The following is a 10,425-nucleotide window of genomic DNA, read 5'->3' on the forward strand; positions in this document are numbered from 1 at the left end:
GACTGCGCTTTCACTGCCAGTTGAAAGAAATACACAGCACCACCTCAAAATAGTCTCAAAGGAAAGCAATATATAAATGTGTCATATCTTTTCCCTCAAAATTACAGCCAACTGCCATACAACACTGCATTCTGTGTATCCCTCAATACTACTGCCAGCTGCCATACCATACTCCAAGTCGTATTTCTCAAATGAAGTGACAGAACCAACACGTCTTTTAATGATGGGAAAAATACACCATTGTGCCAGAAGACCCTAAATCTAGGCATCGAAGGGACTGATCATCAACTCTGCATTAATAACAAGGATTAAGTGTGTGCACAGTCTCTGCTGTCATGAAGCTGATGAATGAAAAAGAAATAGCAGTTGGGCAGACAGTACAGTGATTATAGTGCCAGGTATTCTAATTTAAGACTTAAAAGGCTTAAGACATAAGGAACCTTCATTGCAGGTACAGAAATTAAAAATGATTTCTCCTAATGCTTGTGTCAACACAGACAAAGAAGAATATACGCCTACACCTGAAGCATCTTGTCCTAGGAGACTAACATCAAATAATAACAACACAAGATGCTTTACTGTTTTATTATATGATATGTTGCAGATTTCAGAATTAGCAAACAATGCTATCTGGCTGATTCAACTTGCTTGTTGATGGTTAAAGTGTAGGTAAATGGTGTTTGGCAAGTCTTGTAAAGAGTAAAAACAGAAAATGACTTACAGTGAAAATGACTACATTACAAGTTACCAATTCCAATACCACTTGAGTAATAGTCTTAATGCCCATTCACACCAAATAATGATAACTATAAAGATTAGCGATTAGACTATATTAGCGTCCACACCAGCAGACAATATCAATCTGTTTATTTTAAGTAAGGGCTTGTCTGTCACTTTATATGCTCGAGCTAATTACAGCAGGATGGATGCTGATTGGCTCTGATTGGGGGCGTCATGATTGACAGCTGTGATTGACAACTTCTCTGAGCAAAGTTACTTGCTGCGTCCCAATTCGCCTACCTATACTACGACCTAAATTTATGTACTCTTTTTGTGAAGAAAAAGTACATACTTTTGAGTAGCAGAAAAGTATGCAAGCTTTGGGACATACTACTTCGTCATATTTAACAGACTCTGACGCTTAGTTACGTGCATCTCGTCACCGTTTAACTTCCCTGTCAATCATCGTCAGATTCGTCACAGTTAAAATCCTCCACATAAAGTTTAATTTCCTACCGTATCTGAGAGAAATGTAGTCGCACGTAGATTTGCCATTAGTGGGTCTTTACTGCAGAGACTCTCCTCATGTGTGTGCAGTTTAACTTATTTAAATATGATGATGCATTTCAAAGTTAATGGCCAAACGTATCATTACAAAAGTTCACAATGCTGCTGCAGGTGAAATATAATGTGGATAACTCTGAATAAATATATTTTCATCAGGTTAAATACTGATAATTGATCACTCAAACCTTTATCTAAACCTCTCTTAAATGGGGGGGGGGGGGGGGTGCTGTTTCATGCATACTGAGCTTTTCACACTGTTAAAGACTTGGATTCCCATCCTAAACATAGACAAAGTTTCAAAAACTAAGTTGGACGTTTGATGGAGTATTTCTGTGTCAAAAATACTCCTTCCGGTTTCTCACAAATTTCGGAGAGTTTTTTTCAAGTATGGGTCCGCTTGACGTCGACAGACGTTTGAACGGAGCGGTCCCAACGATAAAGGTTTACGGTCCTGCTTTGGAAGCAGGCGGTGAGTAAAACTGCTTCAAATGTCTGTTTTGTTGGCTATCAACGCGTAAGTAAACATCAGTAAACAACACAATCGTGTATAACGTTAGTTAATTTATCAATGGAGCATTCGATCTATGGTGTGTGTTTAAATACATTTGTTTAGCTGACCACTATAGGTGTCAGTTTCTTTATTGTAAAACCACCCAAACATAAACCTAGCGTTCTCACAAAGCGTGCTTCGTCATTCAAATGCGCTAACGTTACTCCATTGTTGTTCTATGTATAACGTTATACTAGTCTGATGTGCAAAACCGTTTTGCTTGCTACTGCTAATGTTTAGTTGCATACAATAGTCCATAAACCGAATCATGTCCTCATAAACTGCGAGTAAACACACACAAATGTTGACAGGCCACTAAATACAGTACATACCACAGAGACGGACATCCTGCTGTTGTTGCGTCTCCTGTTCAATTTATTTCATTTTCAGCCTCCGGATCTGATTCTGGATCATATATGTATTAGTTGAATCTGATTTAGGGTAACGTTTTCTTCTAAACGCTTGATGACGTCACCGCTTTGTGCGCGCTTGTCATTCTTTAGCTCCGCCCACACGATACGCCTCCAGGCGCTCGTTTTTTTCTGCCAAGACTCGGTACAGCCCATATTTCTTTTATAAATATAATAAAACTAAAGACTTTTCGGAGATATAAAGGATGCAATACTACTCTATACGTAGGTACTCAAGATTGACACGAGATTGACTGAAACTGAGTGTTTCACCCCCCCTTTAACCATTGGAACTCGCACATCCGTCATGTTTGTAGTTTTTTAACGCTTTTTATCCACGTTTGTAGTTCTAATCGAATCCTCGTCCAATTCAATGGGTTGTGAGCAATATCAGCCATTAGAGTGCGCATCAAACCGCACTTCGAATTCTGACTGGAAATAGTAAACCATCTGGGTATCTTTGGAATACTCTTTTCAGCATACTACAGTGTGGGACATACTAATTCTTTTTTCGAATACTATTTAGTATGGATAGTATGCAAATTGGGATGCAGGGACTGTGTAACGCCACACCAGCAGAGAGATCCCTCGCATGAGTACTGACAGTGTACCGCTTCCCCTGCTTCTACTATAATTTATAGGAAGAGCCTGTGTGTTTGCTCATTGTGAAGTATTGCCGGTCCATTCGTAACCAAGCTTTTGCAATGCTAGTTTTCTGCCTGACTGTCTTGTTTACGATTCTGCCTGATTTCCTGATTTACGTTTGTTGGATTATCCCCTTGCACTGGTAACCTTATTTGGACTTATGACTGTGTTTGGACCTTTTGCCTGCTTACTCATCTCTGCCTTTTGGATCACCCTTGCTGATGTAAACAGGTGTTGACCTTCTGCCTGGCCTAACGTTTCAGTCCCTAAAGCCTGCTGTTAATAAACTTTTGCAAATGGATTCTAACACTGCCTCATAACATATGAGTTTTTTCTGCAGTAAACTGTATACTGATTCTAAGGGAGTGTGGGCGGGCCTTGATAGCATGGCTCTACTTTATGTTCACAGATGTCAGCGCCATATTGGGACATGGGCTCTGTCCCAAATGGCCCCCTAAACACTTGCCATCTTCCTATGAGTCCGCACTTTTGTGATGTAATGCCGCTTTGACTGTCAGAAAGAAGTCTGCTGCGAAGCTTAGCAAAAGTGAGGGGGGTACTCTGGGTTTGGGCCAAAATTCCAAACCCGGAGCCCTCCTCCGGACAGCATAACAAATACGCATAATCTTTACTCTATTTAATTTTATGTAAGTGTGAACTCGACTCATGAAATAGCAATAAATATTGTGGTATTCCACAACATGCACTCAATTCCTAAGAAATCCAGAACTTCCCACTTGTATTTAATGCCGCCTGCTTGGAAATTTCATGATTACGAGCTCATTCTTCTTCTTTTTCTTTTGGCTGTTCCCTTCAGGGGTCGCCACAGCGAATCATCTGCCTCCATCTAGTCCTCAGTATCCTCTTCTCTCAGACCGACTACCTTCATGTCCTCCTTCACTACATCCATAAACCTCTTTGGCCTTCCTCTTGACCTCCTGCCTGGCAGCTCTAACCTCAGCATCCTTTTACAGATATATTTACTCTCCCTCCTCTGTACATGTCCAAAACATCTCAACCTGACCTCTCTAACTTTGTCTCCAAAACATCTCACATGTGCTGTCCCTCTGATGTACTCATTCCTGATACTATCCATCCTCGTCACTCCCAAAGAGAACCTCAACATCTTTAGCTCTGCTACCTCTAGCTCTTCCTCCTGTCTTTTCCTCAGTGCAACTATCTCCAAACAATTCAACATCGCTGGTCTCACTACTGTCCTGTACATCTTTCCTTTGATTCTTGCTGGTACACTTTTATCACACAACAGGCCTGACACTTTTCTCCACCCATTCCTGCCTGCCTGCAGACGCTTCTTCACCTCTTTTCCATACTCCCAATTGCTCTGGACTGTTGACCCTAAATACTTAAAATCCTGCACCTTCTTTACCTCTTCTCCCTGTAACCTCACTGTTCCACTTGGTTCCCTCTCATTCACACACATGTATTCTGTCTGGCTGCGACTAACCTTCATTCCTCTTCTCTCCAGAGCAAACCTCCACCTCTCTAGACTTTCCTCCACCTGCTCTCTGCTCTCACCACAGATCACAATGTCATCCGCAAACATCATAGTCCATGGAGATTCCTGTCTGACCTCATCATCCTCACCATCATCTTCATCCTCTTCAAAACTCTCCTAACTTCACCCTTGCTAATACTTTCTACTTCCTGGTCAACAATATTTGCCTCTACAACTCTTCCCTCCCTGTCATTTTCCTCATCCATCAGTTCCTAAAAGTACTCCTTCCATCTTTCCCTCACCCTCCTGTCACCTGTCAAAACATTTCCATCTCGATCTTTAATCACTCTAACCTGCTGCACATCCTTTCCATCTCTATCCCTCTGCCTCGCCAACTGATACACATCCCTCTCACCTTCCTTACTATCTAACATAGTTACGAGCTCATTGCATTCAAATTTTGACTTGGGAGGTCATTTACTGTAGGTCCAATTTATTTAAACTAGTATTTATGATAATTCCGATAGCACGTGAAGGCAGCATAAGGCTTTGACTTTGTGGTGGCAACTTATGCGCGTTCAACTCATAATACGATCTTTGCGACATGACTTGAATGCACCATAATATAGTGTTGCTATAGCAACGGTAAATATTATGAAATATCAGACCTCTAAATGGCACGATTGACCAATCAGGATCAAGTTTTTCAGAGCGAAGTGTTGATTAGTCCGGTCTTAAAATAGGCAAAAGCCGGTTACAGCAGGTTTTCAAAGAGCCATTTAATTCATCTACACTAATTTTGATTAATCGTAGTAATCAGTATGTCATGTAATTCATTTGATTAAAATGGTTACGCTTGATTGATTTATCTGCCTAAATTACTCAATAAATCAGAGATAAGATTTGGTCTGCCGTATGAAGAGGCTTCTGCTTCAAAAAAAAAAACATGGATGTGTATCAAATACAACCATAAAGATGAATTGCTTACCCTGTCACACAACTCAGACATTAGCGCTCAGCAGGTTTGTGCTCATCCTCTTGCTGCACTCGGCTGAGACATGCCTGTGATAATATAAACAGATCAATGTCAATAACTTCATGAATAGGGCAGAAACGCACAGTGGAATGTGGCACCGCTGCTTGCCAAATTAAATACGACCACTGTACACCAAACTAAATCTTTAGTTCATGTTGTTCTTTCTAGGGATGGGCGATACCACTTATTTTGTTTTCGATACGATTCCGATACTTTTAAGGCCAGTATCACCGATATCGATACCGATACGATACTTTTAAACTTATTTTTTTTAATTATTAAATATATTAAATTATTTAAATGACTAAGAGTAAAAATACCCACTTAACATATTTGAAAGGTATTTTAACATTCAATATGCCTTAATTGCAACTTATTAGATCCTAATTTTTTAACACATGGATAAAATGTTTAGTAGTAGTGAAATTAACCATGGAAATTTACAAATACTAACCTATTTGAACTACTAAAAAAACATGGTTCAGTTTCACAAGGGACTGCCAGTGACTGAACATTGCACCCATAAAATGCAACCTTTTTATTCTGATAGTGATTTATATTAGCATTAGTTACAGCATAGAACATGATCAATTTCAACTTTTAACATTACATTTAAAGAGTGTGATTGCACTATGTAGGCTAAAATTTCTATTTGTTTATTGTGAAATAACTCAAACTATTATGTTTTTCTGTCTTTTGATGAGCATTATACTGGGCTGTGTGTTAAAAGCATCTATGGTTTCTTATGATAGTTTTGGGAAACGCAGTTCTGTTTGAATATTGTCATCAGTGAACGAACGGTCTCTCTGTGATCGATTGGTTCTGCCTTGTAGCGTTTGCATGCATTCAGATCATGGTTCAGATGAGCAGGAAAATGGTCCTATACTACACAATTAACATAGTTAATTTGTATTGTATGCATTTAAATAATCTTTTTAAATAAGCAAAATTACTGGTAAAAAAAAAAACACCTTAGTATCGATATTTTTATTTGAGTATCGATACTTTCGATACTCACACCAGTATCGATATATCGATACTTTATATCGATACGCCCATCCCTAGTTCTTTCCTTAACAAGCTTACCTGCCTTGGCCATCTTAGCCATTCACTCGAAACTGCATGCCGTATTTCTAAGACCATTCCATTTTCCAGTTCATTGTTTACTCAAATTTCGCATCTTGGTGCTTAACATTCCAACTGTTATTTGTACTTCATTCTGTTTCTATTTCCTACGAAGCCCAAACTCAAATAACAGTAAAAGTTTTAGAATTGGATGTATTAACATAGAAACCAGGGGCCCCAGAAACACTGAGGGTCGTTGTTTTACATAAGATGGGCTAGCTGGAGGATGAAATTGCAACAGAGTCACGTTGGTTATGACACAATCGTTAGCCTATTTTTACAAAAACAGCTTCTACGGGGTGATAGTGTAAGATACAAGGTAATGGAGCCTTTTATGCATTGTCGTGTTTCTTTATAAATAAACAATGGACAAATGGAGTCTTTAAACGCCTCAGATGTAAAGTTATTCACTGTCAAAGTGACTCAAAAATGAATGGGAGTCAATGGGATGCTAACAGCAGGTGATGGCTTGGTTAGTAATGGCCGCCCCTATGGGTAGAACGTTTTCCGATTACCCCCTTGGTTTGTCCAGACGGATCGGACATTTTAGGATTTTTAAACCGGGTCCCAGAGTGGTAAATCTGAAACCAAGATGAAATGTTTTCATGTGTACAGCCAATCCACATGTAATCACATCATGTCCCGACTCCCACATGGTAAAGACTAGAAGGGATACACCTACAGGGACTGGGTATGTGCATATCAATATTGCTTAATTTAATTACTGTATTTGCATTATTGTAAGGGTAGGTTTAGGGTTAGGTAGGTGTAGGCGTTACTAAAATGCAATCGGGTAAGAAGCTATTTTATGTATTGCAATTTTATTGAGATTTTGCCTCACTTCCGACTGTTGCTGTACCCCTTAGCCACAACTCTGCCTGTCCGCTTTTAGTTCTGTGGCAGAATTACAGCGCCACATACTAGTCTGGCATGTCCATTTCAGTGGTTTCGTGTGTACACGCAGAAATTTTTAAAACAAGGGGGGGTAACGATCGGATAGGGAAAGCTCTGGCTTTGTGTGGATGTGGCCTATGAGTGGATAGGCTAAGCTGCATCAGCTGGATAGGCTCTCATGATCCAATGTGAGCAACAGCTACTTTGACCTACACATGAAAACTTTTGCAGTGGCATATCGAAGACATTTTAGAAAACTTTGTTTTGCTTTGTGCTTAAGATGAGGCAAAATCATCAAAGTCGTCAACAGGTGCAAACCTGTCAGCTAGAGATTATGCTGTAGCTTTTGTTTGTTATTTTAGAACAAAGCCAATGTGTTTGTCTTATTCAGTCCTTTTCTACAATAGATTTTCTTACATTCACGCACAGTACAAATCAACACTTTATTGGACCTTACCGGTCTTGTTAAAGGAGGGATTAGTATTGTAGGTGAACTTTCCTATCCTGACATCCTAGCCTGGCCCTCTTCCTGGTTATAACTAGAGAATACATCCTGATTAATTGTGCATCATTACTGTGAGAATTGTTTCCACATGCACAGAGCCGCCCCCTATCTAACCCTCACTTCCAGAGCTGAGAGGAAGAGTCAAATATAGCCATTTCACAGGTGTGCTCTGCTGGAAATCCGAAATCTTAAAAATGCTGCCTTCCGAGGATACATTCCAATGTTAGCTTCACTTCCTGTCTCCTGAGATACCTTCATCCATTTTTGAAGGCAGCATTTTGTATACTTAACTGTCTTTTATATCCTGCAATCCTGTGCTTTCCATTCTGTGACAGTTAAGCTAAAAAACAAAGATGCCATCTGAAAGTTGCGGTTGGTTGTCGGTTTGTGTGTAAATGTACAGCTTCACCAAAGCTTGTAGATCATTAAACTGTTAAGCTGCCTCAGAAGTCTATCCAAAATCAGTTTCCTGAGGTAACTTTGTGCACAAACGCTGCCTGGAAAGTCATTACCTGATAGGGTAGCAAAGCAACAATCAGCCGCTTAAAGGTTTAGTTCACCCAGCAATGAAATTTATGTCATTAATGACTCACCCTACTGTCGTTCCGCACCCGTAAGACCTCCGTTCATCTTCACATATTTTATATTTAGTCCATATGTGACATCATTTAGTTCATTTGAATCTCTTGAATTGTACTTTACATGATTGCGAGTGCATTAGCAGGTAGTTGATGAATCGCAAGTGTTTGATTTATGAGATGAGGACATGACTTCATCTGGAGATGAGGCTGAATCCAGCACATCCAGTGCAAGAAGGCTTTGACTATTTCATTTGACTTAACATTATTTTATTTATCCACTACAGTGACAAGCCCTTCTTGAAGGATGTTGATTTACTTATGGCCTTTGTGTGCACATAAACTTAACCGAGACTTGAGAGTTTGTAGACATTTATAGTTGTGTCGAACTTGATTTTTTTTTGCAATATTGAGGTGTTCAGTTTTATTTTTAGAAAATAATTTTGATTTCTCATCTTACAAATCAATTGTTTCTTATTTTCACTGGTATGCCTCTCAGGTGTCAAGGACTAGTGCATTGTTGAGCCTATATTCAGGACGCGTAAAATACTATTAAAATCAGATTTAAGACTTTTACTCAATTTGTATTAGAATTGGTGAATTGAAACTTGTAAAGGAGTCATTTTCACTGTAAGGAATCTGTACTTTTACTCAAGTTTAGTTTTCAGGTACTTTACATCTCTGCTCTTTTTCCAGTGACCTTTTCTCTTTAATGTAATGTCTCTCAATCATCTCTCATTCTTCAGTCTTTCTTCAAATCTCCCTCTTGCTCACTCTCTCTTCTCCTCCATCATGAGTGGGCATGCCCCCTACTTCTGATTGGCTACAACTGTGTTGTTGTTCTCGGTGTGACCCATTATCATAGGCGTTTTTCAGAAATTGCTTACTGCACCTTTAAGTGTAGATTGCACTAAAGAGTCCTCACAATGGCTACAATGTGTAACTCAGACTTTAATTAGGGTTAAACATGGGCCTATAATTTACAATTAAGGTTGATAAACTATTGAATTCAGTGAAATCTAAATACACATGAATGTATTCAACAGACAGACAACAATCCATTCAGATATACTGATTTGAAATCATCAGATTTAGATAAAAGACACTATGCCCATTTTATAATTTTAATAATTGTATTATTATTGTAAAGTCTTATGAAAGGGGAGTTGTGATAGACTTATGTGATTTATATCCGAGTGAAATGGCTTCTCGAAAGTGCAGGGTGGGATTTGATTTTGTCCATCAGGAATTAAGTGGATCATTGGATCGCTGTGGTTTGTATATGTACGTAATCTTAGTGACAGGTTGTCCCACCCTCATGCCAATAAACGAGAAGAGAAGAGAAGAGAAGAGAAGAGAAGAGAAGAGAAGAGAAGAGAAGAGAAGAGAAGAGAAGAGAAGAGAAGAGTGTGAATTAATAAAAAATAATGATGTGCATGGATAAATCGTTTATAATAAATACTGCAATATTCCATAAATAAAATAAGAATTGTACATTTTGATTTTATGGTGACTTTAAGTCCAGTTGTATGTTCTGAGGTTTTCAAGTATATCAAGTTAACACAACATAAAGTTAAGACATTACTGATTTTTTTTTTTTGTAGCTTTTTTGCAGTGAAGTCGTGTGACGTTGCTGTGTTGTTTATGGTAACGATCCAAACCATAGGTGAGTTGGAGTTATGGCACAGCAGGCTATTTTGGCACATTGTACTGTGTTGACAGAGTGAGTAATATATTACTTTCTGCAGGAATTAACTGAAGTTAAGCGCTGCCCAGGGCTGTTTAGTATAAGATTATAAATATATGGTTTAAACAATGACAGTTTGTGGAGAATTGACAGTTGTTGTGAAATGATGCACAGCAACATAAAACTATATGTAGTGATGAAACCATATGAGGAGAAACAATGAAATGGTTACAAGATGACTTGGGCCTAATG

The sequence above is a fragment of the Pseudorasbora parva genome, chromosome 19 (assembly GCF_024679245.1).
Source record: "Pseudorasbora parva isolate DD20220531a chromosome 19, ASM2467924v1, whole genome shotgun sequence".
In the NCBI taxonomy this organism is placed as follows: Eukaryota; Metazoa; Chordata; class Actinopteri; order Cypriniformes; family Gobionidae; genus Pseudorasbora; species Pseudorasbora parva.